The following is a 26,039-nucleotide window of genomic DNA, read 5'->3' as shown; positions in this document are numbered from 1 at the left end:
GGAGGTTTAGAGGGGATGTGAGGAAGATTTTTTTCACCCAGAGAGTGGTGGGAATCTGGAACTCTCTGCTTGAAAGGGTGGTAGAGGCAGAATCCCTCATAACATTTAAGAAGTATTTGGGTGTGCACTTGCAATGCCATGGGCTTAGTGCTGGAAAATGGGATTAAAAGAGTTAGGTGCTTATTTGACTGGCACAGACTTGATAGGCCAAAGGGCCTTTTTCTGTGCTGTAGACCTCTATGACTCATACTTTTTTGTTACTCATTTACGGGATGTGGGTATTGTTGGCTAGGCCAGCATTTATTGCCCATCCCTAATTGCCCTTGAGAGGTGGTGGTGAGCTGCCTTCTTGAACCACTGCAGTCCATGTGGGGTAGGTACGCCCACAGTGCTGTTAAGGAGGGAGTTCCAGGATTTTGACCCAGTGACTGTGAAGGAACTGTGATATATTTCCAAGTCAGGATGGTGAGTGGCTTGGAGGGGAGCTTCCAGCTGGTCGTGTTCCCATGTGTCTGCTGCCCTTGTCCTTCTTGATGGTCGTGGGTTGGTGGGTTGCTGTCTAAGAAGCCTTGATGAGTTTCTGCAGTGCATCTTGTAGATGGTACACACTGCTGCCACTGTGCACCAGCAGTGGAGGGTGTGAATGTTTGTGGGTGGGGTGCTAATCAAGTTGGCTGTATTGCCCTGAATGATGTCAATCTTCTTGAGGGATGTGGGAGCTGCTCTCATCCAGACAAGTGGGGAGTATTCCATCACACTCCTGACTTGTGCCTTGTAAATGGTGGGCAGGCTTTGAGGAGTCAGGAGGTGAGTTAGTCACAGCAGGATTCCTAGCCTGCTCTTATAGCCACTGTATTAATATGACGAGTCCAGTTGAGCTTTTGGTCAATGGTAACCCCCAGGTTGCTGAAAGTGGTGCAATAAAATAGGAAAACAATTTGTGACACAATCCTGCTCATACAACTCTTCTTTAATGTTCAAGCTGACAAAATGAGCAGTAAAAATGGACCATTCACAAATAAGTGTCCCATTTCAAATTACTTTCTATTGTGGCAGACCAGAGAAAAAAGGATAATTGCAGATGTAAACAACTCCAACAAGCAAAGTCTGCCAACAAAATTTCACCTATCCCAGTGACTTAGTATTTATCTTCACTTGCATACTTGTTGAGATAAAAAATAAAAAGGAATAAACAGAACATAGCCTACAAATTATTTATTAAACAGAAAAGCATAAAGAAGATAAACATACTTGTATCAAGGCCTTACTAATAAATTATACAACATATACAACATAGGTTATAACCTGAAACCAGATGGATCTCCTCCTCTGGACTCAACCTGTCTGCAGCCTTTGTCATAGCTGACCATGCTATTCTCCTCCAACAGCTTTCCATCATCATCCAGCTGGACAGGATTACTCACCTGGTTTCATCATCATCTATCCAATAATAGCCAGAGAATCTCTTCCCGCTCTGACACCATCACCACTAGTGTCCTCCAAATATCCACCCTTGGCCCCCTCATTTTTCTCATCTACATGCTGCTCTTCAGCAACATCATCCAAAAGCACATTTCCACAAGCACACAGACAACAACCAACTCTACCTCACTACCACTTCTTGCAGCTCCTCCACTGTCTCTAACTTGTCACAATACTTGTCCAATATCCAGTCCTGGATGAGCAGAAATTTCTTCCAACTGTTACAAATGCTGGGCTTTACAAGACAATTAGGTTTTAAAATGTTTCCTTTAATTTAAGGTGAAATAGAATGCTCTAAAAAGGAGGATGGTGATCATATTAACTCTGTTTAGAAACAGGCTGGTATGATTTGATTGTCATGTGTGAGCAAAGAAACCCAACTGAAACCTAACGAAAATCAAGTGACAGTTTTCACACCTTGATACAGCAAAGGGGCAGCTGGTTTTTGGTCACAGAGACAGACACCAAGAGAAAGAGACAGGATTTACTAATGCGTGGGGAAGTAGCAGAGGCAGCAGCTACTACTGTGAAGACCAGAGTAAATTGTTTTTTGCATTAACTAAGCAGAATGCTTGCAAAGATCGGTTTTCTGTTTGCATGGAAGGGAACAGGACAGACAGGGCTTTGAGATTTAAGGAACAAGGAGTTGCCGAGGTGGGACTTGCTGGTTGAAGTCTGTTCTAGAATACTCTCACTGAGTGGAATGATTTTCAAACACCAGATGATTCAACCTGGTGTGGCAGGGAGAAGTGAGCCTGATGGAAGCTGAGAGTGCCTTGGGACATAATCTTGCTTTGTTACCCAGTTGCCAGAAGCATAGTGTAAAGTACAGCATATTTTGATTACGGTAATTAGTTGATGAGGAAGTACCTTGATCGTTCAATGTATTAGTTGCCCGTTAAGTAATGCTTAGCCTATGTTTATTTTAGTTTATTGCAGTAAAAGTGAAACCTTGTCCTGCTGTAATTACCTTTGGTCACTGGGAAATTCATCTTAGTTTTTTTTTGTTATCCGTCTGCGCAGAGATCTTGATACAAATATTGGGAAGACTGCTGAAATCCTCATCCATTCATTTGTCACCTCTGGACTTGACTTTCCAATACTATCCTGGCTGGCCTCCCATTTTGTGCAGTCTATAAACTTGTGGTCATCCAAAATTCTGCTATCCATATCCTGGCTCACACCAAGTCTCATTCACCCAACAGGCCCGTGCTCACTGACCTATATTGGCTCCCAGTTAAGCAGCACCTCGCTTTTAAGATTCTCATTTTTTCAAATCCTTCCACGACTTTGCCCTATCTCTGTAAACTCTTCCAATCCTATGGCACTCATCTGCAGTTCCCCAATTTTGACCCCTTGAGCATCAGCAATTTTAATCATTCCACCACTGGCAACCACCCCTTCAGCATCTCTACCTCTCTTTCCTACTTTAAGACACTCCTTAAAATCTGCCTCCACATTTCTTTATATGGCTTGGTGTCAAATGTTGTTTCAAAACACTTACGTGAAGCAGCTTGGAATGTTTTACTTACTATATTAAAGATGCTCTTTAAATACAAGTTGTAGTCACAGTAACATTGCAGAAAGATGGATTCTAGCATATTTCTGCCTTCAGCGCAGATTTTTCAAATTCTCACATCTTTCCATTTTGAACTTTCAAAGCAAACAAGCCATACCAAGACAAAATTAGGATCACAACAAACGGTACTGAGTTCAATAGGCATTTGCAAGCAATCTGGGGGTCTGCAGGGGTTAGTTTTTCTTAGGAATGACAAGCCCAGTTCTAAATTTGAGTGAAATTAAAGGCCTCATTTAGGTCCCATGCACGGATACTTTCAAAATCTGGCTCTGTAAGAGAGAAAGCACAATAGAGTCATAGAGTTATACAGCACAGGAACAGGCCCTTCTGCCCATCATGCCCATGCCACCAAGTACCTATCTATTCTAATCCCATTTTCCGCACTTGGCCTGTAGCCCTGTATGCTATGGCATTTCAAGTGCTCATCTAAATGCTTTTTAAATGCTGCAAGGGTTCCTTCTTCTACCACCCCTTCAGGCAGTGTGTTCCAGATTCTAAAGGAGATGCAGGAACAGACACACCATGAAGTATGTGCACAAACTGTTGAAGCTACCAGGGCAGGTTGAGAAAGTGGTTAAAAAAGGATAGGATCCTGGGCTTTCTAAATAGAGGCATAGAGTACAGAAGTTAGGAAGTTATGATGAACCTTCATAAAACACTGGTTAGACCTCAATTGGAGTAATGTTCCCAATTCTGCCACCATGCTTTAGGGGGGATACAAAGGCTTTAGAGAGGGTGCAAAAAGATTTATTACAACGGTTCTAAGAATGAGGGATTTAATCTATGTGGATAGATTGGAGAAACGAGGGCTGTTCGCCTTAGAGGAGAGAAAGTTGAGAGGAGATTTGATAGAGGTGTTGAAGGTCATGAAGGGTTTAGACAGGGTAGAGAGGGAGAAATTAGTTTTTTTTTCAACAGAAATTCCCTTGACAGATCGGTCAGGAAGTAGGGGACATAGATTTAAAGTGAAAGAACCAAAGATGATATGAGGAAAAACTTTCTTCCCTAACCCAGGTGGTTAGAATTTGGACTACAGTGAGGCCGTTTACAGCTTTCCGGACTCAACATTGAGCCCCACAATTCTAGATCATAACCTCTGCTTCCATTTTTTTTCAGACAGCAGACGTTGGTAAGGATTCTGCTGCCCCTATTTACTACATCTCAACCTATCTTTTGAATCTTTACTTATCTCATTACCATCTCCTTTTGCAGTTCACCATCATCCCTTTTGCAATTTAATCATTCCTGCCTTCCACACTATCGCACTTTTGTTCTTTCCCCCCTCCCTCTTTATTTGCTTAAACTTATTATATCTCTAATGCTTTCCAGTTCAGATGAAAGATCATCAATATGAAACATTAACTCTGTTGCCCTTTCCACAGATGCTGCCTGGCCTGATCTAAAGAGTACTTCCAGCATTTTGTTTTTATATGTTGTCCAGGTCTTGCTGCATATGGACATGGGCTGCTTCAATGTCTGAGTTACAAATGGCACTGAACAATGCGTAATCAGCAAACATGCCCACTGCTGACCTAATGTTAGAGGTAAAGTCATTAATGAAGCAGCTGAAGATGTTTGTTTGGGCCTAGGACACTACCTTGATGAACTTCTGCAGCAATGCCTGGGACTATGATAAGCCTCCATCAACCACAACTGCCTTCTTGTTCATTGTGCAATCATCAGCAAGCATCCCCACCTCTGACCTCTGATACCTCAGTCACAGCCAATAGACCAACAATGCTGCTCAGCCTCGCCAATAGACCAACAATGCTGCTCAGCCTCACCAATAGACAAACAATGCTGGCTCATCCTCACCAATAGACCAACAATGCTGGCTCAGCCTCACCAATAGACCAACAATGCTGGCTCAGCCTCACCAATAGACCAATAATGCTGGCTCAGCCTCACCAGTAGACCAACAATGCTGCTCAGTCTCACCAATAGACCAACAATGCTGCTCAGCCTCACCAAAAGACCAACAATGCTGCTCAGCCTCACCAAAAGACCAACAATGCCACCTAGTTTCAGCTAACAGACCAGCATCAGTTTCACCAATATTTCAAGATAATCACTGAGTCATATTGTGATGTACTAAATAGGGGTTGTTTCACTGTCACATACTAACAAGAACACTCAGTCTCAGTCTAAAGGTTGAACAATATCAGTCTTACTTGAATGTACTAAATTGGATCTAAAGTTTTACCATAAATACATCTTTGAAACTTCATATAAATAATGGGTCTTCTGACTCACAACATGAACATAAATACACTGCATCACCTTCTAGTTCCAGTCCTTTGTACAGCTACACATAAAATGACAGGTCACTCATTTCAAATGGAAAGTTTTAGAAAGGACCCTTATTAAAGAAATCAGTCTGAATGGACTCAAATCTAGGGCATATATCTCAAAGCTAATTTTAAAAAGCAAACGCATAAAATGCAACAGCGCAAAATCTTCCTTGGTTACACAATGAAAAGCAGTTAAACTGATATTGTTGCATTGAAACACAATAGTCATAAGATTGGAGATTATTACTGGAAACAAAGGCACATCCAATTGTATATTTCACAAGACCAGTGAGTGAGAAGTGTATTTTGTTGCATTCACCAAAGAAGCTTTAAACATGCTTCAGCAGTCGCAACTAATTTATTCAATCCACTAATGAGAAGCACAATTCCCTGCTTTCAAATTACTCTCAAAATTATATTGGACAAACTCTCCCATTGGGTATCTGGTTAAGGTTTGACAGACCAATGCTATGAAAATTACATAAGGAGAGATTGGGCCGACTAGGCTTGTATTCATTTGAGTTTAGAAGAATGAGAGGGATTTCATTGAAATATATAAAATTCTAACAAGGATGGACGGACTGAATGCAGGGATAATATTTCCCCTGGTTGGTAGGTGGGGGGTCTAGAACAAGGGGTCACAGTATCAGGATATGGGGTAGGCCATTTAGAACTGAGATGAGCAAAAACCTCTTCACTCAGAGGGTCGTGAACCTGTGGAATTCTCTACCACAGAAGGCTGTGGAGGCCAAATCACTGAATATATTTGAGGAGGAAATAGATAGATTTCTAGACTCTAAAGACATCAAGGGATGTGGGGAGAGAGCCGGAGCATAGCGTTGAGGTAGCGGATCAGCCATGATCATATCGGATAGCAGAGCAGGGCCAAATGTCCTACTCCCGCTCCTATTTTCTATGCTTCTAAATGGCAGGTTCAATCTCTAGTTTGGGCCGAGTTAACCAATGTCTCTTGGCACTACAATTAGCAACAATGACCTGTACTTTTGTTAACAGAATCAGCCTCACTAGGGCTCCTTGGTGCTGCACTCAGTCCAATGTTACCTTCATGTGCAATAGGTAACTCTGAAAATATCCATGTTAACGTGCCCGTATTTTAAAGTAAAGACACCTAAGCTGTTATGGACTTGATCTTCCAGACAGGTTTCTCATAAACAGTGGACTTTATTTACAGGGCTTCAGCAGCAGTTACATGCTTCCATCAAGAACCACAACTAGACACAAACTCCAGCCCTAAGGTTCCCCATGCTTTGGGCTGATTCATTCACACAGTCACATGATACTGCACAGAACAATAAGCCTTAAAGCTACACTCACTATATTCCTCCCCCTTTAATTTTTTTTTTACAATTTGTATTTACAAGAACAACTACATTCATGACATTACAAATATATACATGGGTTATGAAATTATAAGTTCAGTCTCTCAGATGGGTGGAACGTCGTAGCTCCATGCCTTTAGAATTTCTTACTGAATCTTCATTTTTGATAACCACAGCAACACCAGGTACCTCCTTCGGCACAGGAAGTTCAATGTTATCCACTCCGACAGAGTCATTTGGTATGTCTATCCTTGGTTGATCAATCACAATGGGGGCCACAGATTTTACAATGGTTACACGTGGAACATTGGTTTGTAGGGGATATCTCCCTTCTGCACAAATAATTTACATATTTTTGGGTGATCTGCCCCTCCACTTCTACGTGGCATGACAATGGTTCGGTCACAGAAAGTATTACACCAGGTAACCAACTTGATCCACCACGACGTTGTGTACAAATACTGTTTCACCAACAGTAAATTCTCCCTCGACAATGCAAATCATGAGTCACTTTTTGATTCCCTTGACTGTTCTCTACCTTCCCCCCCAATTTGGGAAGTACCAGGCTTAATCTCTTACAAAGGCAGCACTTCATAAGTAACTCTGAAGGTGTTGAACCCGTAGCAGTTTGGGGGGTCGTTCCATAGTGAAACAGGAGACATGAAAGTTTAGTCTCCAATGATTCTCCCGATAATTTTTTCATCCCAACTTTAAAAGTTTGTACTTTCTCTTAGTCAATCCGTTACATGACGGATGATACTGTGCTGCCTTTACATGGTTGATACCATTTAGGCTCATGAATCTTTGAAATTCAGCGTAAGTAAATGCAGTACCATTGTCTGAGACAATGACTTCTGGCAATCCATGTATAGAAAAACTTTGGCGTAACCTTTCTATAGTCATGCCTGACACTGGCTTTGTACGCGTCTAACTATTTGGAATGAACATCAATTATTAGTAGAAACACGATGCCTAGAAATCTATACGCAGTTTCACCCAGGGTCGACCAGGCCATTCCCACGGGTGCAGTGGGGCTGCAACAGGCAACTTCTGTAGTTGCTGGCACTGCAGACAGTGTTGAACCATTTTTTCTAGATCACTATTTATACCTAGCCACCAGATACAGCTCCTTGCAAGTAAGCATTTTCACTTTGGAAATTCCAGGATGCACGCTATGCAACTCAGTTAAGAGTGGTTCCCTTCCTTGTGAAGGAACGACAACACATGCACCCCATAATAAGATACCATCCTGGCTACTCAATTAATTCCTTCGAGTGAAGAATGGCTTCAATTCTTCGGGGCTGGGTCCTGGGACCATCCTTTCAATACTTGCTATCGTACTCCAGACAAGACTGGATCATGGTTCGTCTAGTTTCTTATTTGTCTTGCGCAGACTGGCGAAGAATCCAGGAAATTCATCGCTAATACGATCTCTTGGGAGTTGGAGCATATTCAATGCTCTCCTGCAAAGGAAGGTGACTTAGGGCATCTGCATTGGCTATATGCAACCCTGGCCTGTGCATGAAAGTATACTCATATGCCAATATAATCAAGGCCCATCTTTGAATTCTTGCAGAGGCTATGGGAGGGATAGCTTTTTCTTCGCTAAACAGAGCCAAGAGCAGTGTGAGATCAGACACTATTACATACTAATGGATGTTATAACTCCAAAAATAATCGATATTCCTCTTTTGTCGATTTGTGAATAACCCTTCTCGGCCATAGAGGGGGTTCTGAATACATAGCCTATTGGCCTTTCTGGGCCATCATCCATCTTGTAAGACAGTACTATTCCCATGCCATAGGGGAAGGCTTCACAAGTTAGCACCAATTCTTTTGCCAGGTTGTAATGTTCTAACAAATTCAAAGAGGGCAAGAGCTGTTTAACTATCGTGTAGGCTTCTTCTTGTGGTGACTCCCAAGACCAACATTGGTTTTTCTTTAATAATGAGTGTAGCGGGGCTAGGACCATTGATAAGTTGCGGAGGAATCAACCATAGTAATTTATCGTACCCAAGAATGAATTGAACTGAGACATTTGTAGGCAAGTGTGCCTCTTTAACAGCTTTGAATTTTTCTTCGACCAGTGTAACCCTTCAGCATCCATCTGGTGGCCCAAGTAAACGACTTCACTTGCTTGAGAAGGTACAGGGTTTTCTTTTTCAAGCGCACCCCTGCTTCCAAGCATCGGTTTAAGGCTTCTTTCAAGTTAGCCAAATGTTCCGCTTCTGTTAACCCATTTATTAGGACATTGTCCAGGTAGATAACGACTTGAAGTAGCCCTTACAGCAAGCTTTCCATTGTCTGCTGGAAAATCTCGCAGGCCGAAAAAAAGGCAACCCTTTTTGTGTCTTAATGGTTACAAATCCTCAAGATGTATCATCCAGTTCCAGCTGCTGATAAGCGTGACTCATATCTAATTTAGTGTAAGTTCCCCCTCCTGCTAATTCTGTATACAGATCCTCAGTCCTTGGGATAGGGTACTTGTCCAACTTGGCAGCCTTGTTTACTGTTAACATATAATCCCCACAGATGCGAATGGTCTGATCCAGTTTCAAGACAGGGGCTATGGGTGCTGCCCATTTCGAAAACTGAACCAGCTGAATTGTACCCAACTTCTCTAAACAGTTTAATTCGGTGTCAACCTTCTCTCTCAGGGGATAACACACAGGCCTAGCTTTAAAAAAAATGAGTTGCTACAGAGTCAACATAGGCCCTTGATTTTCCCCAGTTCTTCTCAAAAGACCTTGTCATATTTCTTTAGCAGCTCTGGCAGTCCTCCAGCTCTCAGCTGGAAAATTTTAGACAAATTAATTTAATTTCCTTTAACCGATTACAACCTAGAAGGCTTGGTCCTTCATCTTCCACTACAATCACTAGGAGCTCTGCTGTCTGGTGCTTGTAATAAATAGGTACAGTGGTAATACCTTTCACTTGTATTGTTTCACCAGTATATGTTTTCAATTAGGCTGAAGTCTGCTCCATATTCAATTGTTGAATACCCTTGTTTAAATATTTGAATGTATGCTTCCCCACTACAGTGGTTGATGCACCAGTAGTCACTTCCATAATCAAAGGTTTTCCATTGACCTATAGAGAAACAGTGATGGGCTCTGTCTTCTTTACTTTCACATAAATAGAGAGTGAACATTGGAATTAGTGGTTTCTGGTTTTTCCACATTATGTACTTTGGTTTAGTTTGCTGCCTTGGAGTCTGTCTCAATCTTGCTTTACATTGCTTCAGTATGTGCCCTCTTTTATGGCAATAATGGTGCTCTACCGCTTTAAAATGGCAAGTTTCAGGGGTATGGTTACATCCACTTGGTAACAATTCATTTTCAGATTTGCTGCTGAGCTGTCTGCTGTATATTTTTAAAATTTTTGGGACTGCCTCCCGCTTCATGGCTAACTTCCTGGTTTTCACACCACGCCCGCCAATCTGTTCCCACCCCAAGTGGAAAATGGTGCCAATTTGTACACCCTGTAAGGTCGGCAAATCCCGCTCAGCACTTTCCATTGCAGGCGCTATTTCCAATGCTTTTTTAAAATTATATTTACTTCAGCTAATAATCATCATTGAATAGCATCATTGTGCACACTGCAGAACAAACGATCCCTTAACATATCATTTAGGGTCTCCCAGAAGTCACAATATTCAGTTAGCTGTTTCATCTTCGCTATATATGTTGCTATGGTCTCCTCCTGGGCTCTTACTTTCTAATTGAATTTCAACCTCTGCATGATTAAAGAGGGTCTGGGTTGAAAATGGCCCTTTACGAGGATTACCAGTTCACTGAAGGTCTTCGAATAGGGAGCATTCGGGGCTGTCAACCCATGAATTAAATTATAAGTTTTACTCCCACAGACGCTGAGGGGAATTCCTTCCCTAGTTTCTTCCAACATTATTTCATTTGCTTGGAAAAATAAACTGACATGTTCTATATATTGACTCCAATCCTCTGTGGATGAGCCGAAGGGGTTGATCCCACCAAAAAGTGGCATATCTAGTGAGTATGTTTTCCCTTTCTTCTGGTTAAAACAAGATACTCACATTCACTGGGTGAGGGACAGTGCCGGAACCAATTTATCCTCGTCACCAGTTGTTATGGACTTGATTTTCCAGACAGGTTTCTCAAAAGAAACAGTGAACTTTATTTACAGGACTTCAGCAGCAGTTACATGCTTCCATCAAGAACCACAACTAGACACAAACTCCACCTCTAATGCTTCAGGCTGATTCATTCACACTGTCACACAATACTACACAGAACAATAAGTCTTAAAGCTACAGTTACTACATTAGCCATAGAGGATGCCTTGGATCATAGATGTGCTGTTCTCTGTATGTCCATTGCAGTCAAGTTTAAATAACCCCAAGTAAAGAACAGCAACAATCCACTTCTGTAGCTGTTTTGCTAAGATTGAAAGGTCTGGAAAGGCTTGGGTTCTTCATCCAATACAGTATTCATGTTTTTTTCATTAAGATCAGCTGCAGTGCCAGACTGTTTCATAGTTTGCCATTGTGAGATTTGAACTCTTGATCTTGGGGTTACAAACCCAGTACCATAACCACTTGGCTATTTAGGCCAAGCCCCATAAATTTAAATGATAGGCTCCAGTGAGAATTGAATTCACAACTCCTGGTTTACAAGACCAGTGCTCTAACCACTGAGCTATGGAGTCAACTTGCAGTTTTTAAGCTTTGGAAGTATACCATGTCCTGCGCTTAGTCATAAAAATAAAATTACCATTTATTCTATTTCTACCCAGAAGCACAATAAGGAAAGTGACAAGAGATTTGCAAAGTACAGAAGGGGACCAGTGAACTAGGCCAATAGCAGTAGATGGGAACCAGGGCAAGATGATGCCCATTTCCAAAAAGAGCATACACTTAAAAAATGGAATTAATTACTAGAAATAAATTATTGAATTATCTGTGTCATAACTGACCAAATCTTGCTGTCAGCAGTGAAAGAATGGCACTCAACTTGCTGACAGCTGCCCACAGACTTTTCATGTACATGTCAACTGAGATTTCCACCTATCTGGAGTCTGTTCCAGTGCAGCTTCAGGAGATCTTTCAGTAGCGCAAGAAATAGTGAAGCATTTCAACCAGATTGTGGATCGTCACTGAGACATGCTGAGTCCAAACCAGGAAGTTTCACCCTGTCAATTTGCTAGACTATTGATAGAAAGACACAATTCCCAACATTAACAAAACACTCTACAGTAATAAGCTCTCAATATACCAAAGGACAGCAGCATCAGATGCTTGCACTATTGTGGGTTTCAACAAGCTAAATTTCAGCATTAAAACTGCTTTTGAGAAGCAGTGCTCTGAACTAATAGGACTGCACACAGCTTTCAGGCCTTCGATTAAGGGCTGCTGTCCCAGGATACCACCTTACAACCACACTGTGTGCAACACCTTGGGTAATTGATGAGTATTTAATAAAAACATGTCTTAGGCAGAACAAATCTGCTATAGTCCTCAGCTCTCATTCCAACACCCCAAGGTTTCATCTTTGGATCAATGGTAGTGCTCTCGCCTCTAAGTCAGAAGGCTGTGGTTCCTGTTCTACTCTAGACTCCATAAGACCAAAAGACACAGGAGCAGAAATTAGGCCATTTGACCCATCGAGTCTGCTCCGCCATTCAATCATGACTGATAAGTTTCTCAACCCCATTCTCCCACCTTCTCCCCATAACCTTTGATCCCCTTACCAATTAAGAATATCTATCTCAGACTTAAATACACTCAATGACCTGGCCTCCACAGCCTTCTGTGGCAATGAATTCTATAGATTCACCACTCTCTGGCTAAAGAAGTTTCTCCTCATCTCTATTCTAAAAGGTCTTCCTTTTACTCTGAGGCTGTGCCATGGGGTCCTAGTCTCTCCTACTAATGGAAACATCTTCCCCACATCCACTCTATCCAGGCCTTTCAGTATTCTGTAAGTTTCAATCAGATCCCCCCCTCATCCTTCTAAACTCCATCGAATATAGACCCAGAGTCCTCAAACGTTCCTCATATGTTAAGCCTTTCATTCCTGGGATCGTTCTCGTGAACATCCTCTGGACCCTCTCTAGGGCCAGCACATCCTTCCTGAGATACGGGGCCCAGACTTGAGTCTGAACACAAAATCTAGGCAGATTATAAGAGGTAAGACATTAAACCAAGGCTCTGGCTGCCCTCTCATGTTGGTGCAAAAGGCTCCATGACATTATTTTGAATAATGGAGTTCTCCTGGTGCCCTGGCCAATAGTAATCATTCAAATCAGCATCACTTACAACAGATTAACTGGTCATTATCACATTGCTCTTTGTTGGGCATTGCGTTGTGCAAATTAGCATTTCCTACAATACGACATTTCAAAAGTACTTCTTTGGCAGTAATGAGCGTTGGTTGTCCTGAGATCAAGACAGGCACTATGCAGGTGCAAGTCTTTCTTTTACTTAAAAAAAACTATCTAACTGCTCCTGCAAAATATCATGTGAATATAAAGGGGAGACAGCAGCAGATTAGTGCTAGCCCAAACTAAGGCAGGTCACAGTGGACTTTTTCTTTAAAAGCACTTTCATTCTGTACTCTCATTTACATGTGCAATTTGGTTAAATCACAGAAACAGGCCATTCAGTCCAAGTCTGCACCTGCAATTTTTGCCTGAAGCCATCTAAACTAATCACACACTTGTTAGCTTTTCTTACTCATAAGCATGGTCAAGTAACTAGATCTAATTTCCTCAGAAGAGTTTTGCAACCCTATTTCAAAACCTTTTCTGTGGCAGAGAATTCCACATTCTAACCACCCTCTGCATTTGTCTTCCAATGATGCCCTTTAATTCTTTTTGTAATCATCTTAAATTTGTGTCCTCCTGTTACCAGACTGCCAGTGAAAACGATCACTATTTAGTTTATTGTAAAATTTCATATTCTTGAAGATCTTCATTCAGGTCACTCCTTCATTTTATCAAGTCTAATGAAAGCATCAACCTCTCACTATGCTCATCATAACTCCATCCCCTTATTTGTAAAAGCATCCCAATGAGTCTAAGCTGCATCTTTTCCATTATTCTTATAATCTTCAACAATATCTACATAGTACATTAAAATGTAGTAAAAATGTCCCAAGTGTCATCTACCAAAAGTTGACGCTGAACCACGAGATATTAGAGGTGAACAAAAACTTGGTCAAAGGTAGGTATTCATGAGTGTACAGGAGGAAAGAGAGAGGGGAGTGGGAGGTTTAGGGACTGAATTCAAGAGGTTAGGGGCTAGATGGCTGAAAGCCGGCAATGGTAGAGTGAAGGAAATCAGGGATACACAAGAGGCCAGAGTGGGAGGAACACAAAGGTTCTCAGAAGGGCTGGAGGAGATTACAGATACACAGACTGGGGAGGCCATGGAGGGATTTGAACACAAGGATGAGAATTTAAAATTTGAGGTATTGCTGAACCAGGAACCAATGTAGTCAATGAACACAGGAACAACGAGAAATAGGAGGCCACCCAGGCGACCACTGGTGCCCAATACTGTACACATCATATTCCAAGTATGACTTTCAGTCTTGGATAAGCTCAACATTACCTCTATGATTTTGTACTGATGTTTTTGTTTACAAACCCAAAGATTTGCCTAGTGTTTATGGCTTTACATTTTTGAACTGTGACCTTTAACGACCTACATACTGGCACACAGAAGTCCCTCTATGTCATTATTCCAATTAAATTGTTGCCTTTTAAGGTAATTCCTCCTATTTTCACTTGCAAAATATATTTCTTCACATTTCCTTCTGAATGCAGCTCCGAAAAAAAATATGAATGAGAATTTTAAATGATACCTGCCAATGGACATCGAGGTCAACTATAGACCTGGTTAAGAACAATTAACTCAGCACAGACCAGGATTTAAATCTGGGGCTTTCCTTTAGGACTCATTTATTCTACATTGGGCAGACTTATACTCATTAAGTCACATCACACCATTTTGGATGGCACTATTTTGCTATGATATATTTCTAAAGGTATAATCTTAATTAAAGCCCAACTAAGAATCACCATCAAAATAAGAGGATTATTCTGTATCACTTATATATGTTTGTGGAGATAGTCTTTTCAACCTTCAACTTTAAAACAACTTCTCTGAGCCATTTCCTATGCCCTCAAAAAGCCATTAATTTCACACTTGAGCAGATATGTCAGCCATCTCCTCTCAAAGTCAACAGTCAGCATGTTCAAATAACACATCAGAAATCACAACTGCAGGTCTGATCAAATAATCCTTGCTGCATCATGCACTGCCTACTTATAACATGCAATTGCAACTACAAGTTGCATTTATATAGTGCCTTTAAGGTAGTAAACATCTCAAGACACTTCATAGGAGAGTTATCTAATAAAATTGATATTAGGGCAGGTGAGGTAGGTTTTAAAAAGTATCTGAAGCAAAATGAGATAAAGAAGTGGAGAAATTCAGGAAGGAATTCCAGAGCTTAAGGCCGACACAGCTGACCACATGCACCATTGGTGAAGTGATTAAATCCAGGGATGCACAAGAGGCCATAATTGGAGGAGTGCAGAGATCTCAGAAAGATGCGGCGGGGAGGGGGGGAACGTATCAGGCATAATGTCATCAGCCATCCGGTCATCAAAGCAGTCTTGATGGGCCAAGGTAGATTTTTCCTGCCCATCATCTGTGTATGTTCAAATTCAGAGATATCAACAATCGAGAATATTCAATAAATGCTAAAACAGGGAGTTCCTGGTCTCCTGTTTTCCATGAAATGGGTGAGTGTGAGAAGCCATTGTTGCAAGATCTGAGCATTTTGTTATATTACTCTCCCGGCTTCCTTGGAATGATCATGTCTGTTGGGAAGGTGTAAATAAAGCTAGTTCAATAACAGCTGCCTGCATCTGAGCACGTGTTAGCCTTACTCAATGCAATACACAAAAGAAAGGTGATGACAAGGCTGGGATGGAATTATTTTTTACATGTCATTTGAGAAATTAAGGACTAAAGAATACTGTCACATTTTTTGGAACTTATAAAGTTGATTTTGAGGAAATTTGAAAGATTGCTGTGTCCACGTTGTATTCAGGTACACTGAATCAGCACAGCATGTAATTGAAAAAGTGGCAATGAAGACATATTTAGGGAAAATGGGGGAATTCAACCCTAATAGAGAGGACTGGTGTAATTACAACTGAAGGTTACACATTTAACTGAAAGTGAGTAAAATAGAAGATAAAGATAAGGTTCAAGTTTTCCTCACCATAACAGGGCCAGATGCTTTTGACAACAGCGTTGTCTGTGAGACCCCAGTACTATGAACTATTCTGAAATTAATGAGATTCTGGATTCAAATTACAGCACAATTGCACTGAAAGTTGCATTCCACTAAAGAAGGCAGTTGCCAAGTGAGTCTCTTACAGATTACATTCTCTAATTAAAGAAACTTTCTCTTCACTACGGGTATGGCATGAACTTGAAAGCGACTTTAGAGACACATTCATAGGAGGCCTTAAGTACAATAAAATCCAGGCCAAGCTTTTGAGCAAAGGCAATAAGCTGACATGGAAGGAGGCCTGCGATGAGGCCACAGCCTCAGAAATGGTAGTAAAAGATAGTTACAAATTGCAAGGGAATCCTTTTCCTGAGAGGCAGGCGAGTAACGTCTTCAAAGACAAGAAGCTCTAAGTCACCTTTCCTTATGCAAAGCAGATGTGAAACTGACTAGTCATTCCAATACAGTATTCTGGTGTTAGGTGAAGTCAGTGTTAGAGTGGAATATGATTATGCATTCTATTAATTGCCATTGGTAGTAGTAGAGGGGGACAAAGTCTCCCTGAGGGGAAAGAATTGGCTAAAGAAAATACAGTTAAACAGGGCTGAGTTTACAGTAGGGATCAGTAAGCATACAGATATAAAAACAAAAAAACTGCGGATGCTGGAAATCCAAAACAAAAACAGAATTACCTGGAAAAACTCAGGTCTGGCAGCATCGGCGAAGAAGAAAAGAGTTGACGTTTCGAGTCCTTATGACCCCTCGACAGAACTTGAGTCCGAGTCAAAGAAAGAGTTGAAATATAAGCTGGTTTAAGGTCTGTGGGGGGTTGCGGAGAGAGAGAGAGAGAGAGAGAGAGAGAGAGAAGTGGGGGGGGTGTGGTTGTAGGGACAAACAAGCAGTGATAGAAGCAGATCATCAAAAGATGTCAACAACAATAGAACAAAAGAACACATAGGTGTTAAAGTTGGTGATATTATCTAAACGAATGTGCTAATTAAGAATGGATGGTAGGGCACTCAAGGTATAGCTCTAGTGGGGGTGGGGAGAGCATAAAAGATTTTAAAATATTTAAAAATAATGGAAATAGGTGGGAAAAGAAAAATCTATATAATTTATTGGAAAAAAAAAGGAAGGGGGAAACAGAAAGGGGGTGGGGATGGGGGAGGGAGCTCAAGACCTAAAGTTGTTGAATTCAATATTCAGTCCGGAAGGCTGTAAAGTGCCTAAAGTTTACCTCTCCCTGGACCATGACCCCACCACTGAACATCAAGCCATTGTTTCCAGGACTGTCACTGACCTCATCTCCTCTGGGGATCTTCCTCCCACAGCTTCCAACCTGATAGTCGCCCAACCTCTGATGGCCCGCTTCTATGTCCTAACCAAAATCCACAAACAGAACTGCCCCGGTAGACCGATCGTCTCAGCTTGCTCCTGCCCCACAGAACTCATTTCTCGTTATCTTGACTCCCTTCTCTCTCCCCTTGTCCAGTCCCTTCCCACCTACATCCGTGATTCCTCTGACACCTTACGTCACATCAACAATTTCCAGTTCCCTGGCCCCAACCACTTACTCTTCACCGTGGACGCCCAATCCCTCTACAACACCATCCCCCACCAGGATGGTCTGAGGGCCCTTAGCTTCTTCCTCGAACAGAGGCCCGAACAATCCCCATCCACCACTATTCTCCTCCGTCTGGCTGAACTTGTTCTCAAGCTGAACAATTTCTCCTTCAACTCCTCTCACTTCCTCCAAATAAAAGGTGTGGCTATGGGTACCCGCATGGGCCCCAGCTATGCCTGTCTCTTTATGGGGTATGTGGAACATTCCTTGTTCCAGTCCTACTCCGGCCCCCTTCCACAACTCTTTCTCCGGTACATCGATTGCTTCCAATCTCCACCCCTCCATCATTTTCACGTAGTCCATCTCTGACACTTCCCTTCCCTTCCTTGACCTCTCTGTCTCAATCTCTGGTGATAGACTGTCCACCAATATCCATTACAAACCCACGGACTCCCACAGCTACCTCGACTACAGCTCCTCACACCCCGCTTCCTGTAAGAACTCCATCCCATTCTCTCAGTTCCTTCGCCTCCGTCGCATCTATTCCGATGATGCTACCTTCAAAAACAGTTCCTCTGTCATGTCCTCCTTCTTCCTTAACCGAGGTTTTCCACCCACAGTCGTTGACAGGGCCCTCAACCGTGTCCGGCCCATCTCTCGCGCATCTGCCCTCACGCCTTCTCCTCCCTCCCAGAAACATGATAGGGTCCCCCTTGTCCTCACTTATCACCCCACCAGCCTCCGCATTCAAAGGATCATCCTCCGCCATTTCCGCCAACTCCAGCATGATGCCACCACCAAACACATCTTCCCTTCAACCCCCCTATCGGCATTCCGTAGGGATCGGTCCCTCCGGGACACCCTGGTCCACTCCTCCATCACCCCCTACTCCTCAAACCCCTCCTATGGCACCACCCCATGCCCACGCAAAAGATGCAACACCTGCCCCTTCACTTCCTCTCTCCTCACCGTCCAAGGGCCCAAACACTCCTTTCAAGTGAAGCAGCATTTCACTTGCATTTCCCCCAACTTAGTCTACTGCATTCGTTGCTCCCAATGTGGTCTCCTCTACATTGGAGAGACCAAACGTAAATTGGGCGACTGCTTTGCAGAACACCTGCGGTCTGTCCGCAAGAATGACCCAAACCTCCCTGTCGCTTGCCATTTTAACACTCTGCTCTCTTGCCCACATGTCTGTCCTTGGCTTGCTGCATTGTTCCAGTGAAGCCCATCGCAAACTGGAGGAACAACTCATCTTCTGACTAGGCACTTTACAGCCTTCTGGACTGAATATTGAATTCAACAACTTTAGGTCTTGAGCTCCCTCCCCCATCCCCACCCCCTTTCTGTTTCCCCCTTCCTTTTTTTTTCCAATAAACTATATAGATTTTTCTTTTCCCACCTATTTCCATTATTTTTAAATATTTTAAAATCTTTTATGCTCTCCCCACCCCCACTAGAGCTATACCTTGAGTACCCTACCATCCATTCTTAATTAGCACATTCGTTTAGATAATATCACCAACTTTAACACGTGTTCTTTTGTTCTATTGTTGTTGACATCTTTTGATGATCTGCTTCTATCACTGCTTGTTTGTCCCTACAACCACACCCCCCCCCACTTCTCTCTCTCTCTCTCTCTCCGCCCCCCCCAACAGACCTTAAACCAGCTTATATTTCAACTCTTTCTTGGACTCGAACTCAAGTTCTGTCGAAGGGTCATGAGGACTCGAAACGTCAACTCTTTTCTTCTCCGCCGGTGCTGCCAGACCTGCTGAGTTTTTCCAGGTAATTCTGTTTTTGTTTCAGTAAGCATACATCTGACATTGAGGAAATTCTAAGAGCGCGCAACGTGGTATTTCAGCAAGTAGCACCAAATGATAAAATTAGGCATTACAAGGCTGAAGTCAAGATAAAGGACAAAGTACAGCTGACATTTTGCAAGGCTACACCAGTGCCTTATGCACAGTTAAAAGAAGCAAAGGGGTGAATAGATTTGAAAGAGCAGGGTCAATAAAGGTGGTGAAGAGCAGTAAATGAGTCACACCCATTGTGGTCATCCAAAAAGCAAACCTGTCCATTCAGATTTGTAGAGATTAGAAAGAAACAGTAAATAAGGTGATCAAGAATAATGCTTATCCACTGCATACCAGTGAAAATTTATTTTCTAATTTAGCCAATAGAGATGTGTTCGGTAAGATAGAAATGCAAACATTGTATCCGGATTTCCCATGAAGACTGATTCATTTCTAGCCACAGAGTCATTGTGAATTACTTTACATACACAAATGACATGCCAGTGTCTGCCAGACAAATTAGTGAAGAAACTTGAGAGAGTGCTGCTCAGTAAAGTGCTCAATTATGTCATGAGTGGCTGAGTTAAAGAGTGCTATATATGAGAAATTGCAGGAGTATTGCACACATAGAAATGAACCAAGTGTAGGTCAAGGCTGTCTCCCATGGGGTTTAAGAGTCATTATTTCATCAAGGTTTAGAGAGAAATTGTTACAGGAACTTCATCAAGAGCACACAGGGATAGTCCATATGAAAGCAGTAGCAAGAAGCTATTTTTCATATTCATTAATGAGATATTGATATTGAAGATATTAAAGAGTTGGTGAAAAGTTGTGAAGGTATGCTGGCAGTAATTATCAGTGGCGCTTACACTTTAACAATCCAGTGAGTGCTTCTTTAAAAGAAACTCTCCTGCCATGTTCTGCCCAAGCGACTTCAACACAGCAATCAATACTAATCCTGTCATATAGCCTCAATCCAGCACATTAATCTTTTATTAATTATGTAGCTTTAAATATTAATTACATACTGCATGATGTAAACAGTAAGGTATTCCAGCTCTGCAACCATATGCCCTTTCTGGTGATCACGTTACTGACCAGTGGATAAAGTCCGCTCAAAGAAATCTCTTCTTAAAAAAGAGCAAGTTCATCACCTATTTTACTATGCAAAACAGAACCATCATGAATGCAGCTGAAACTTTTACAGTTTCTCTGCATACTTCGCTCTGCAACTGTTGAAGTAGGACAAAAAATACTCATTCCAATTCCTAATAAGTTAGTAACAGTCTGAATTAAGCACAAAAGCTATTTTATTGATGCTACCCATAAAATATTGTTTTGTTTTTGCAATTTGTTTCAAATGCTGCATGTATTGTTCATCAAGGTGCAAAGTGTCAGAATCTGATTTTGTACAAAGTATGGGTTAGGAGGCTTGACCTCAGCATCTTTAGGTACTGGAGGCACAATTACTTCAGCACCCTAAGGCCAAGAAGCAACATAACAAACAGGCCCAGCTGTGTTGTTCCTACAGGTCAGGCTGCACCCAGGCTCTCAGATGGCAACCAGCAAGAGAGCTCTCGATATCTATGGAACTAAGAAAATTAGGAACTGGAAGAGTAGGGTTAGATAGAGAAAAGAAAGCATGTGAGAAAGAGAATGAGAACATAAAAAAAGTAAAAAAAGAAAGGATGAGAGAGTGAGATAAGAAAGTGAGAGAAAGAACATGAAAGAGTAAGAAAAATGAAAGGGTGCAAGAGCGTGAAAGGCACTAAAATATATAACTTCTATCTGGATTATTGACTCCCACAGGGTCAGATACTGAACATTTACTTGCATATTGTGGAGGACCGAGGAAATGAGCAGAGCCAGATATTTCACTGATCAGCTTTCTAAACAAGGTTTTTGATGAAGTGTCATACGGACTCGAAACGTTAACTGTGTTCCTCTCTGCAGATGCTGTCAGACCTGCTGAGTTTTTCCAGCTATTTTTGTTTTTTTAAAAACTTAGCACTTTGATTAAATAACACATTAGCATGTGTAAGACTGACATGGAAGTTTCCCAATCCAGGTGTCATTAACATGCAGCAATGTCATATCCTACATGACAGTGATATCTATACTTTAAGCTCGGATGCAGAAATCCATCTGGTAACACAAAACATATCTCTCTAATACTCCTGCTAAAGTTAAAACTCTGCTCTGCAACATTGGACCTTTGCTCTGAATTTAGTCCAGAGGCAAATTTACCACCTTGTTCATAAGGAATCTCTAATTCAAAAGAAAGACTTGCATTTATATGGCACCATTGCAACCTCACGATATCCCAAAGCATTTTATAACAACTTGCATGTATACAGCATTTTCAAAAAGGCAAAATGTCCCACAGTGCTTCACAAGAGAGTCATGAATCAAAATCTGATACCGACCACAATAGGAAATATCAGCAGAGGTGATCAAAAGCTTGATCAAAGAGGTAGGTTTTAAAGGGCATCTTAAAGAAAGAGAGAGAGGTAATGAGAAAGAGGTTTGGGGAGGGAATTGCAGAGCTTGGAATCTAAGCAGCTTAAGGCACCATCGCAATAGGCCCTGACAACAGCCTAGCTATGGTACTGAAAACCTGTGCTCAACAACTAGCCATGTCTCTAGCCAAGTTATTCCAGTGCAGCTGCAACACCATCTTGTCCACAAATATCAGGACAACTCCAATCAACCAATTACCGCCCCATCAGTCTATTTTCAATCATCAGCCAAGTGATGGAAGATGTCACTGACAGTGCCATCAAGCAGCACTTACTCAGCAATAACCTGCTCATCAATGATCAGCTTAAGTCCCACCTGGGCCACTCAGCTCCAGACCTCATTACAGTCTTCTTCAAAACATGGACAAAATAGCTCAATTCCAGATGTGGGAGAAGAGCGACTGCCCTTGAATCAGGGCGGCATTTGATTGAGTGTGACAAAAAGAAATTCTAGCAGAACTGAAGTCAATGAGAATCAATGGGAAAATTCTCCACTGGTTGGGGATCATACCTAGCACAAAGGAAGATGGTTGCAGTTTTTGGAGGCCAATCATCTCAGCCTCAGGACATCACTGCAGGAGTTCCTCAGGGTAATGCCCAAAGCAACATCTTTAGCTTCATCATCAAAGCCTTTCCTCCAAAATAAGGTCAGAAGGAGGGATGTTCATTGATGGTGAACAATGTTCACCACCATTTGTAACTCCTCAGATTCTGAAATAGTCTGTGTCCATATGCAGCGAGAACTGAACTATATTCAGGCTTGAGTTGCTAAGTGGCAACATTTGCATCACACAAGTGCCAGGTAATGGCTATCTCCAACAAGAGTGAATCCAACCATCTCCCCTTGACATTCAATGACATTACCACTGCTGAATCCCCCACCATCAATATCCTGGATGTTACCATTGACCGAAAACTGAACTGATTTGAGCTGAGAAGTGCTGTCTTAAGAGCTGTTGGTGGAGGAAATGAATGTTGAAGGTGGTGGATGTGCCAGTTAAGCAGGCACCTGTATTGTGTCACGCAACCCAAGTGCTGATGCCATATAAATACTGTAGCTATATTAGCACGCCAGAGACTGGGAATTCTACAGAATAACTTGCCTCCTGGCTTCCCAAAACCTATCCACCATCTACAAGGTATAAGTCAGGAGTCACTTGTCTGGATGACAGCAGCTCTAACAACACTCAGGTAGCTCAGGTATATGTGAAAAAGGAGAGGGCAAGGGTAGGTTATTGGAGTTTCCAAAGGTAATGATACAAGAGGTAAGAGAAATGATTTTCTGCTTATGAGTGGATAGATGAGAATGGAAACCGGTGAGGGCAGTCGCAGACAACTGAATGACAGAACAAAGGCATTGGAAAAAGCTGGTGTAGTTAACTGTCTCAAAGGTTGCAGACAGATGGAGGAGGAGGAGGAGAGATGGTTTCTCACTGTCACAGTTACACTGGATGTCATTTGTGACTTTGATAAGGGAAATTTCAGTAATGTGGCGGAGAACGGAAATATGATTCTAGGGAATTAAACATGGAGCTTCGGGAAAGATATGCATGAGTTTGGGAGGTGACAACATATTCAAGGAATTCTGGAGAGGCAAGGGTGGTTGGAGATGGAGCAGTAAGTCACAGAATCTCAAAATTGTTACCACAGGAGGCCACCATTCTGCCCATCATGTCTGTGCCAGCTCTCCAAATGAGCAATTCACCTAGTGCTATTCCTCCACCTTCTCCCCATAACCCCACACATTCTTCCTTTTCGGGTAACAGTCTAATTCTGTTTTGAATGCGATTGAACCTGCCCCCGCTACACGCATAGGCAGTCAAACCCTAACCACTCGCTGCATGAAAAAGTTTTCCTTGTGTTGCCTTTGCTTCTTTTGCAACATTTCCTTATCTACTCTGTGCAGAACCCTCATGATCTTAAATACATCTTATTAAATCTCAGCCTTCTCTTCTCCAAGGGAAACAGTCCCAACTTCTCCAATCTATCTTCAAAAATGAAACTCCTCATCCTTGGAATCATTTTTGAGAATCTTAGCTGCACATTCTCCAACGCCTTTACATCTTTCCTAAAGTGCGGCGCCCAGATCTGGACACCATACTCCAGCTGAGGCCAAACTAATGTCTTATACAAATTTAACGTAACCTCCTTGCTCTTGTACCCTATCAACTATGAATAAAGCCTAGGATACTGTATGCTTTATTAACCACTTTCTCAACCAGTCCTGCCACCTTCAATGACTTATGTACGTATGCATCCAGGTTTCTCTGCTCCTACACCTCTTTAGAACTGTACCCTTTATTTGATATTGTCTGTATCCTTCCTACCAAAATGAATCACTTCACATTTTTCTGCACTGAACTTCATCTGCCACTTGTCCACCCATTCCACCAACTTTGAAGTTCTACACCATCCTCAATGTTCACAGTACTTCCAAATTTCGTATCATCTGCAAAGTTTGAGATTGTGCGTTAATTTACGTCCACCTAAGAGAATGGATGGTCTCATCCAAAACACAGCACATAGATCAGTGTAACACTCTCCCTGCATTGGAAAATCAGCCGAGATTGTGTCCTAGTCTCTGAAGTGGGACTTGACCCACAAGTCCCTCTAATCTTACTGTACTTTCTATATTTATGTCCCTCATTCCCAATACATTTTCTTTAATCTTCTTTATGAATCTTTCCTTTTAACACGTTATTCCATTTCTTCAGCTTCAAACACACCATTTCGCATCTTCTCGATTAAATAAAGACTCAGTAGTCTGGATATGAAATTGGATAAAGCAATAGAGAGGAGGTAGCACCAGTGAATGTTGTTTATTCAGACAGGAGGAAAGTGATGGTCACCAGCGGTTGGGATGAGGACCACTAATCTTTTTGTTAAATATTAATTGCCTGGACAGCACATCATTTCAAAGTTTACCAATGGCATGAAACTCGGAAATATAGCAAACAGTGAGGGAATAGCTGAGACTTCAGAAGGGTATACAGAGACTGGTAATCTGGACAGATGTATGGCAGGTGAAATTTAACACAGAAATGTGAAGTGATATATTTTGGCAGGAAAACACCTGGGAGTCTATGTACACAAATCTTTGAAGGCAGCTGGGCAAGTTGAGAAGGCTGTTAAAAAGGCTATATAAAAAGAAACATGGAGTACAAAAACAAGGAAGTTACACTAAGCTTTTGTAAACTACTGGTTCGGCTTCAGCTGCAGTAGTGTGCGCAATTCTTGGCACCATACTTTAGGGAGGATGTTAAGGTCTTGAAGAGACTGCAGAAGAAACTTACTAGAATAGTACCAACGACGAGGGACTCCATTACGAGGAGAGACTGGAGAAGTTGGGATTGCTCTCCTAAGAGAATGTTAAGAGAAGATTTGATAGGGTTGTTTAAATTTATGGACAGTTTAGATAGAATAAACAAGTAGAAACAATTTCAAGTGACAGAAAAGTTGGTAGCCAAGGAACAGGGTTTTAAGACGATTAGCAAAAGAACCAAAAATCCTGAAGAAATTTTTTAAAAGTGAGTTACGATGATCTGGAATACATTGCCTGAAAAGATGGTGGAAGCAGAGTCAACACTAACTTTCAAAAGGGAACTGGATAAATATTTCAAGGGAAAGAAATTACAGGATTATGGGAAAAGAGCAAGAGAATGGGATTAATTGGAAAGCTCTCTCAAAGTTGTGAAACAGGACAAATGGCCTCCTTCCATCTATGTTGCTGATTCTATGAATATAGTGAAGAGAATGGGCGGACCATTTGCTCTTCACTTCATTTGTCGCACTCATTAATACAGTTGTTATGGATCTGGATCGAGAAGGTCACAGAGGCTGCAAAAGCAATGGAAGTGTTTAAATGCAATTGAGAAACGCATTAGTCTTGAATTTTAAAAAATTTATTCATGAGATCTGAGTGTCGCTGACAAGGCCAGCATTTATTGCCCATCTCCAATTGTTCAAACAGGTGGTCTTGAATCACAGCAGTCCATGTGGTGTAGGTACACCCACAGTGCTGTTAGGGAGGGACTACCAGCATTGTGACCCAGTAGGCAAATGTTATAGTTAAGCTCTTGCCAATTTCATTACAAAGCTAGATTTCTGAATTAGTACATAAGAACATAACAGGAACAGGAGTAGACCATTGAGCCTGCTCCGCCATTCAATAAGGTCATGGATGA

At 41.8% G+C, this 26,039-nt stretch overlaps 1 protein-coding gene and 1 non-coding gene across 4 annotated transcripts in view; both read right to left on the bottom strand.

The window, feature by feature from the left end:
- Window positions 1–26,039, bottom strand: part of myo6a (myosin VIa) — a 374,163-nt gene that overhangs the window by 294,341 nt on the left and 53,783 nt on the right. The gene's annotated exons all lie outside the window — the stretch shown is intronic.
- On the bottom strand, window positions 11,303–11,375 carry trnat-ugu. Its single transcript has one exon. It is a non-coding gene; the product is annotated as a tRNA-Thr (tRNA).

Source organism: Carcharodon carcharias, chromosome 2 (assembly GCF_017639515.1).
Source record: "Carcharodon carcharias isolate sCarCar2 chromosome 2, sCarCar2.pri, whole genome shotgun sequence".
NCBI lineage: Eukaryota > Metazoa > Chordata > Chondrichthyes > Lamniformes > Lamnidae > Carcharodon > Carcharodon carcharias.
This window is presented reverse-complemented; position numbering and strand designations above follow the sequence as displayed.